At 46.4% G+C, this 8,848-nt stretch overlaps 1 non-coding gene across 1 annotated transcript; it reads left to right on the top strand.

The window, feature by feature from the left end:
• Positions 1–7,243: 7,243 nt before the first annotated feature.
• TRNAS-GGA (transfer RNA serine (anticodon GGA)) lies at positions 7,244–7,312 on the top strand. The gene has a single exon. It is a non-coding gene; the product is annotated as a tRNA-Ser (tRNA).
• The last annotated feature ends 1,536 nt before the right edge of the window (positions 7,313–8,848 follow it).

Genomic DNA, 8,848 nt, shown 5'->3' with positions numbered 1-8,848 from the left:
TATTATTAGCATAGTTAAATTACCATGTTATAACCTAATAGTACAAAGGGGTGGGGCTGGGGAAGCAATTAAATAAAGAGGCAGGAGGTAGCGAACCAGGAAGTTTTGGGTTTTTTTGTTTTTAAGAACAACAACAACAAAAACCAAACCAGTCCTGCAATATTGAGCTTGTGAAATGTCACTTGTTGCAGAAGGGGAGGGGAGGTAAGGCATCTCAGGAAACCACTGAAATCTGTTATTCATATTTGCATCCACTTCTGATTTTCTGGCTGCCTTTCTAAAAAGGAATGAGATGACTTTGCCAGGGTCAGGATCTCCTCTAAACCTCTTACACTTTGTGATAACAGAATGCTAAAACGGATGGGGAAATGGAAAGAAAACAGGAAATGCAAAGCAGGAATAGAGCCAAGCGGGATGGCAAAGAAAGGCAGTTCCTGTAGCGAGGACTCCGGAGTTGCAGTTAGTTAGGAATACTAAGACCTAGCCAAGCTAGAAGGACAGGACAGGCCAAGAGATAAAAAGGATATTCATCCTCAAACACAGGAAGAAGAAGAGTTGGTTTTTATATGCCGACTTTCTCAAACCGGCTTACAATCACCTTCCCTTCCCCTCCCCACAACAGACACCCTGGGAGGTGGGTGGGGCTGAGAGAGATGTGACTGGCCCAAGGTCACCCAGCTGGCTTCACGTGTAGGAGTGGGGAAACAAATTCAGTTCACCAGATTAGCCTCCGCCGCTCATGTGGAGGAGTGGGGAATCAAACCCGGTTCTCTGGATCAGAGTCCACCGCTCCAAACCACCGCTCTTAACCATTACACCATGCTGAGAGGTGGGGTGTGCCTAAGTATGTGGGTGTTTGAGGACGAATATCATTTTATCCATGAGCCTGAGCTTTCCCTGCAGCTTGGCTGGATCTTAGTAGGGGTTGCCAGGGACCTCAGTGGGGCACAGTGCCACAAAGTCCACAGTGTCCATTTTGTGCAGATGAACTGATCTCCGGAGTCTGGAGATGAGCGGTAATTCCATGGGATCCCCAGGTCCCAGCTGCAGGCTGATATCCCTAGGTTTTAGTATTCCTGTGTGGTAAATGCATAGAGTTGCCAAGCTCCAGGTACTAGATCTCTGGCTATTACAACTGACCTCCAGCCGAGAGAAAATGGCCTCTTTGGCAATTGGACTCTACTGCATTGAAACTCCTCCCTTCCCCAAACCCCACCCTCCTTAGGCTCCACCCCAAAAACCTCCTGCTGGTGGTAAAGAGGGACCTGGCAACCCTAAGAGAGAGACAGAAGGACTTACTTGGGGAACTTGGTAGATAATTTGATTTAGTAATAGTAAATATGCTCTTGTAGGTTATCCGGGCTGTGTGACCGTGGTCTTGGTATTTTCTTTCCTGACGTTTTGCCAGCAGCTGTGGCAGGCATCTTCAGAGGAGTAACACTGAAGGACATTAAAGATGTTTAATTTAAAAAGAAGGCAAGGATAGGCAATCCAGGGGCAGATTTAAGGGTATGTAGACTAAGACTGAAAGGCAGGAAGGAGGGGAAGAAAAATGTGTGTGTGTATTGGGGGGGGGGTCCAAGCACCTATCAATCAAATGAACATGAATGCACCCAGAGAAATGAGTAGGGATGCCAACCTCCAGGTACTAGCTGCAGATCTCCTGCTATTACAACTGATCTGCAGCTGATAGAGATCAGTTCACCGGGAGAAAATGACTGCTTCAGCAATTGGACTCTATGGCATTGAAGTCTCTCCCCTCCCCAAACCCCGCCCTCCTCAGGCTCCACCCCAAAAACTTTCCATCGGTGGTGAATAGGGACCTGGCAACCCTAGAAATGAGGTGAGGACTGGGGGGGGCACTGAATTCAGACATAGCATCCTAAAGGAAACAGTCATAAAGGGGGCAGATAAACATGCAAGACTAAGAGGGGGGAGAAGCCAAGGAGGTACACGGGAAGAGAGGAAATAATTGGTCTGACAGTACAAAGGAGAAGACTTAAGAACATGCAAAAATGAGAGGAGGCAGCGGAATTAAAGGCAATTAAATTTAAAGAACCTAATTATGAGGAAAGCCAAGGAAGCCACAGAGGTTGGCTTAGAGAACTATATGACACCATCAGGAAATTAATGAATATTAGAAAGATAGAGAAGGCCTCTCAAAAGGGATGGGAGGAAGGGGTAGAGGACAAGAAATTTAGCTATTAGGAGTGACCAAGAAGCAGTGGGGATGGAAATAGGGAGGGGACATTTAAAGCAGATTTAGCTAAGGTCTAGGGTTGCCAACTTCCAGGTAGTACCTGGAGATCTCCTGCTATTACAACTGATCTCCAGCTGATGGAGATCAGTTCCCCTGGAGAAAATGGCCGCTTTGGCAATTGGACTGTATGGCATTGAAGTCCCCTCCCCACCCTCCTTAGGCTCAGCCCCAAAAATCTCCAGGTTTTTCCCCAACCTGGAGCTGGCAACCCTATAAAGGTCCCAGAAGTGAGTGGTGTTTGGGACGAAACTTCATGGGAAACAAGTGGGCAGCCTCCAGGTGGGGCCTGGAGATCCCCCAGAATTGCATCTGATCTCAAGGCTACAGAGATCAGTTCCCCTGGAGAAAAGGGCTGCTTTGGAGGATGGACTCTATGGCATTAGGCCTGTCTTCCCAAAATGTCCAGGAATTTGCTAGACCAGAACTGGCAAGCCTAGCAAGAGAGGTGTGTTTGTTACAGGCTTTGACATATTAGAGCACATGAATATGGAATTAATGTTGTACATATGCAGAATTATTCAAGATAAAGCCCAAATCCACATACAAACTGCAAAAGATATATATCAGAGGTTTTAATTTCCTTTTAAAAGGAACAGAAAGCCTGGATATTCTTGCCAAAGGCTTATGTTTCTGAATTATTCTGTCAAATATTTCAGTGTCAGTGCAGATTTGCTCGCTGCACTTTTCCTATTTTTTCATGACCTTCCCCAGCTATTTCAATGGAGAAGAGCAAAGCCCCCACAACACTTTTTATATTTTTTAAGCTACAGAGCAGCATGTTTGCCACACTTCCTGCCCTTCCAATGTCTTCAAGTGCTGAAATGCTCTCCATTCCAAGGGTATTCAATGCTGATTAAGATGCAATGATGTAATGAAAACAATACATTGTATTTTATGATTTAAACATGAAAACAAGATGCTAGAAAGTAATGAATGGACTCAATCTCAACGTATTTTTCTGGAGATGAGAATGATGATAAAATTGATTATATAAAGTATAACAAAAAACTGACTGTTTAAGAAATAGTATGTTTAGCCTAAAGGAAGTGGATGACCATATATGGCCATCTAAAGTAGAGCAACTGAGCATGTGCAGTAACATTCCTAAAACAGTGCAGCAGCGCTGTTACTCCAATGCATGGAGATTTTTTAAGTCAGCCCCTTTTCAAGGTGATTGAAACAGTATAAATACAGGCAGCGAAAGGGCTAAAATTCAGACCTCTCTCAGAGGCTCTCAGAAGATGGTGATTGGTATGTATGGCTTTTTCAAATATATTATTCTAGAATGTGAATTAGATACTTTGAACTAAATCAGACTTCTTTAACAGTTATATTTTAAGTGTTGGATTTTATAACTGAATAGTATATAGAACTTTCTTGCTTTACTGTATACATTGTTACTGAATTTTAAGACTTTGTAATACTTGCATATACACATATATACATTAAATTACATTGGAGCACATCAATAAAAAGACTTACTTTTTTAAGTGAGTAAAGTAGTTGAGTCCTGCTTAGTAGGTGACTAACTGAATAAGAACATACCACTTCTCAGGAAGGGGTCATTTCTAAGAGCATAGTCACTCGAAAGGCACTGACCCGCTTCATGTTCAGACCTTGCTCCCTCCCCCACCTGCACTATATCCCGACAACAAATCTGAGAGGTAGGGCAGGCTGAGAGGGTGACTGATCCAGGGTCACTCAGTAATAGGGTTCCCGCCGCCCCTCAGTTGGTCAACCTGTCAGCCACACAAGTAGAACCCCTCCCCTCCCAGGCACTCAGGCAGAGAGGAGACAACTCGGTAGCTGCAAAGGAGGCTTAAAGATTTATTATTCAGCTGAATAACAGACTCCAGTCTAGGAGAGCCAGGTCCCTCTTCGCCACCGGTGGGAGATTTTGAGGGTGGACCCTGGGGAGGGAGGGGTTTGGGGAGAGGAGGGACTTCAATGCCATAGAGTCCAATTGCCAAAGTGGTCATTTTCTCTGGGTGAACTGATCTCTATTGACTGGAGATCAGTTGTAATAGCAGGAGATCTCCAGCTAGTACCTGGCGGTTGGCAACCCTACTCCAGTCTAAAGCAAAAGCATCCATTTTTACTACAGCGTAAGAGCTGTAATTGCACCACTATGGCTGCATGTGTGTTGGATCGCCAGTCAGAAGACTTCCCTGTTCAGCCTGGTTAAGTGGCTGGCAATTGCCCACCAGAACTGGACATTTGGTAAGCCTAGACCTCAGTGAGGTCTAATGCCATAGATTCCACCCTTCAAAGCGGCCACTTTATCCAGGGAAACTGATCTCTGTCATCCGGAGATCAGTTGCTATTTTGGGAGATCCCCAGGCCCTGCCTGGACGTTGGCAACCCTAAAAGCCACGACGCGGGCGTCAGTGTGCAGATCAGTGCACAGAGCGTTACGGAAAAGAAAATGGAAGAGATGTCGTCTGATGTAACAAGGTCTTATTTTTCCACCCACCAAGTTCCCAGGTTCCGTTTCTCCCTCTCTGTCCCCCGTCCCCCTCACGCCACCATGTCTCCTTATATGGAACATCCGGCCTTTTCCACCAAAGCTATTCCCTTCTCCCTCTCCAAATGGTTTTGCAGATTGCCGGCGTTGTTCCGAACAGTCTAAAATTATCTCAATTAAGTCTCTCCTCCTCCTTCCTTTGTTGACTCTGGTTGTTTTCTGGAACTCTCCTTTCCTTCCGGGCTGCTGCGAAGGCAGAGAGCTCGGTGAGGAATAATTGCTCAGCAGAATAAAATGTGATTTCATTTGGCTACAAGGATAGTGGAGGCCGGCTGAGATGTAAAGGGATCAGCAACACCCCCTCACCTGAAAGGCCTGGATTGAGCTTGGAGCCCAACAGCTGAGAAACACCACCTCTCCTACACCTGCTGAATAACCTTTGAGGACCCAAAGAGGACCAACAGTGCCAGGATATTTTCATTGCATTCAGATCATATCCCTTAAAAGGCTGCTAGAGCTAATGGCCTGAACTGACCCTAGAAGCTAAAATGACTAAACTGAGGCTGTCGTACTTTGGTCACATTATGAGAAGACAAGAGTCACTGGAAAAGACAATCATGCTAGGAAAAGTTGAGGGCAGCAGGAAAAAAGGAAGACCCAACAAGAGATGGATTGACTCTATGAAGGAAGCCACGGCCCTCAGTTTGCAAGATCTGAGCAAGGCTGTCAAAGATAGGACATTTTAGAGGACTTTGATTCATTAGTCAGAAACGACTTGACGGCACTTCACACACACACACACACACACACACACAGAGAGAGAGAGAGAGAGAGAGAGAGAGAGAGCGCTAATGGCTTACACTGCCATTTCAAGGAATTGTTAGGATTAATAATGGGTTGGATACACTGCTGAATGAGTTTCATACAGTCAAATAAACTATAATAAGAAAAATCCATTCATCCATGCACAATGGGTTGAACACATGAACACGTGAAGCTGCCTTCTACTGAATCAGACCCTTGGTCCATCAAAGTCAGTACTGTCTACTCAGACCGGCAGCGTAGGGCTGTTGGGAAAAAAATTCGGTACAGCTCGGCTTCGGCAAAATTTGGCCCTTTTAAATTCAGGACGTGCCGAAGTCCGAACTTCTCCGCTTCGGATCCGCAAAATTCGGCGCGAGATCCGGAGTTCGGGGAAAAATTCGGCCGGGTCTTTGAAGTGCTGGGTGCCGCCTGCCCAGGCGGCGCCCACCACTTCAAACCGAGCGTCGGGAAGGGGGCGGGGGTCTTTAAAGAGCCCCCCGTGGGCCTTCATGGGGCTTCCATGAAGGTGCGGGGGGGGGGGCTCTTTAAACAGATCTGCGCCTTCCAGCTGAAAGGCACAGATCTGTTTAAAGCGCCCCCTGCGTGCCTTCAGGGAAGGCCCGTGAAGGCTCGTGGGGGGGGGAACAGATCTGCGCCTTCCAGCTGGAAGGCACAGATCTGTTTAAAGCGCCTTGCTGGAAGGCAAGAGTCCCTGGAGCCTAAGTGGGGAGTTTAAAGACCCCCCTCCTGGTTTCCCGGGAGTCCCGGGAAAGTGGGCGGTGGGTCTTTAAAGGCGGGAAAAGGCAGGTTCGGGAACGCCGAACCTGCCAAATTTATGCAGTGATCGCCCCAAATTTGCTGAATTCGGGGTGTCATTTTCCCGTCTTTTTTCAGTTCTGTTCCATCCAAACTGAAAACCCCCGAATTGCAGAAAATTTGGCTGTTTTTTCAGTTCGGACGAACCGAATCGACAGCCCTAAGGCAGCAGCTCTCCAGGGTCTCAGGCGGAGGTCTTTCACATCACTTAGGAGCTGCCTGGGATTGAACCTGGGACCATCTGCATGCCAAGCAGATGCTCTACCACTGAGCCACAGCCCCTCCCCATAGGTTGGATCCTATGAACTGTGAACACAGGGAACGCTTGAGAGCCAGCGTGGTGTAGTGGTTAAGAGCGGCAGACTCTAATCTGGGGAACTGGGTTGGTTTCCCCACTCCTACACAAGTAGCCAGCTAGGTGACCTTGGACTAATCACACTTCTCTTAGAGTTTCCCAACCTCTGGTTCACCAGATTAGAGTCTGCTGCTCATGTGGAGGAGTGGGGAATCAAACCCTGTTCTCCATATTAGAGTCCACCGCTCAACCACTATACCACCCTGGCTCTCACGCGGGCTCTTGTGCTGGTATCCTAGAGTCTGCTCAATGGAGAAAATCCAAAGCCAGAATAATTCAGACATATGGCCATCCGGCACCTGCTTGGACACCTCCAGCAAGAGAGAACATTCCTCCCCCAGGTAATTGGTTTCATTTTTAAACTGTTCTCAGGAAGCTTCTCCAGATGGCCAACCAAAACAAAGCTGCTGTAACATAAGCTGTTAGATCAAGCCTTGCTCTCTGGAAGAGCAGAGAACAAGTCCTTGCCCTCTTCCCACAGTCATTCACTGCAATCTTGTTATGTTAGCTATCTTCAGAGGACTTCTTTCCAGAAGGGAAAGAGGCTGTGGTTCAGTGGTAGAGCATCTGCTTGGAATGCAGAAGGTCCCAGGTTCAATCCCTGGCATCTCCAGTTAAAGGGACCAGGCAAGTAGGTGATGTGAAAGACCTCTGCTGCCCAGTTTAGCCTTACCTGAATCTCACCAGTGTTTCACCCCAGGACCTATTTTCATTGCCATGGCTCAGCCCTGGGCTGGGTGAGGTTCTGAACCCCTACCAGGGTTGCCAACCTCCAGGTGCTGGTACTCAGTACTGGTGAGTACAACCACAAATAGCCCAGGGTTCCCCAAATAATGTATTGCCGTTCTCATCTGGGAGAAGATCTTCTCCGGCAGACAGCTTGTTTTCAAGTATGAATCACTGTGGTTAAGTAACAGAAAACCATTTATATATTCCCAAACCGATCAACAACCAAATAATCATCCTGTGTGTGTTTGTGTGTATTAAAACACCTTGAATCAGAGCACTTTGGATTCTGCGGATAGGTGATTGATTGGTGAGGTTCATTTTCACTCTTTTCATGATCTTTGCACCTCGCCGACCTGCGACCTCCCTGTGACGTTTGTTGGTGAGAAGCTGAAGGAAACTCTGTGGGGTTTGGGGGATATGTTGAAGAGAAAATGAGATCAGTTGGTCTGTGTCTCGATTTGTCCTTTACGCTCTCAGCCACAGAGGCATTCCAATTGATAAAATGCAAATTTTTGGGAGATTGAACACCAGAATCATAATACTGCAGCAAATAAAACCTGCTGTCCTCTTAACTTGGGAATCTCCTCATGTTTCTCCCTTCTGCAAGTTCTGCAGCAAAGCAGAGGCTTGCGAGATTTAATGTCTTGCCATCTTCAATTTTGTACGGGACATTTCAAAATCTACCCCACTCAGCAAGGAATTGTCCCTGTGGGAAGAGCTGTATTGAAACTATTTCACATATGCTCTTGAACATGCACAAAGTGTTTTTCCATCACTACCACTTAGTAAACAACTGGCCCTTACATGGTCCATGTATCCATGGACTGGTCCATGCATGAAAAGGGCTTGGTGAGGGGGAGGGCATATGTGAGTACTGGGTGGGGTTGTGGCTCAGTGGCAGAGCATCTGCTTGGCATGCAGAAGGTCCCAGGTTCAATCCCTGGCATCTCCAGTTAAAGGGACCAGGCAAGTTGGTGATGTGAAAGACCTCTGCCTGAGACCCTGAACAGCCAATGCCAATCTGAGTAGACAATACTGACTTCGATGGGCCAAGGGTCTGATTCAGAAGAAGGCAGCTTCATGTGTTCATGTATTCTATTGCTCCTACTATGAAAAATTCGGTCAAAATTTTTAACACCCATCTTGGCAAACAAGACTGGATTATCTGATTCTGTAAAGGCGTCTTTTCTTTTGATAATCTCTCTCCTATCAAAATTGAGAAAGCAGCCAAATTCTTTCAGAGGGTCATAAAAGTATGACATGACAGAACTCAGGGATGAATGCTGTTTATGATTGTAACATAATTTGATCTTCATGTCGTATTTTTTTATTGTTTAATTTAAGTTTTTAGGCCGTTAAAGTTTTTGGTATTGGTACTGGTTGGTATGTTGCTTTTCAGAGGGTGGTAAAAGGCAAGTGG

The sequence above is a fragment of the Euleptes europaea genome, chromosome 8, assembly GCF_029931775.1.
Source record: "Euleptes europaea isolate rEulEur1 chromosome 8, rEulEur1.hap1, whole genome shotgun sequence".
NCBI classification, from domain to species: Eukaryota; Metazoa; Chordata; class Lepidosauria; order Squamata; family Sphaerodactylidae; genus Euleptes; species Euleptes europaea.
This window is presented reverse-complemented; position numbering and strand designations above follow the sequence as displayed.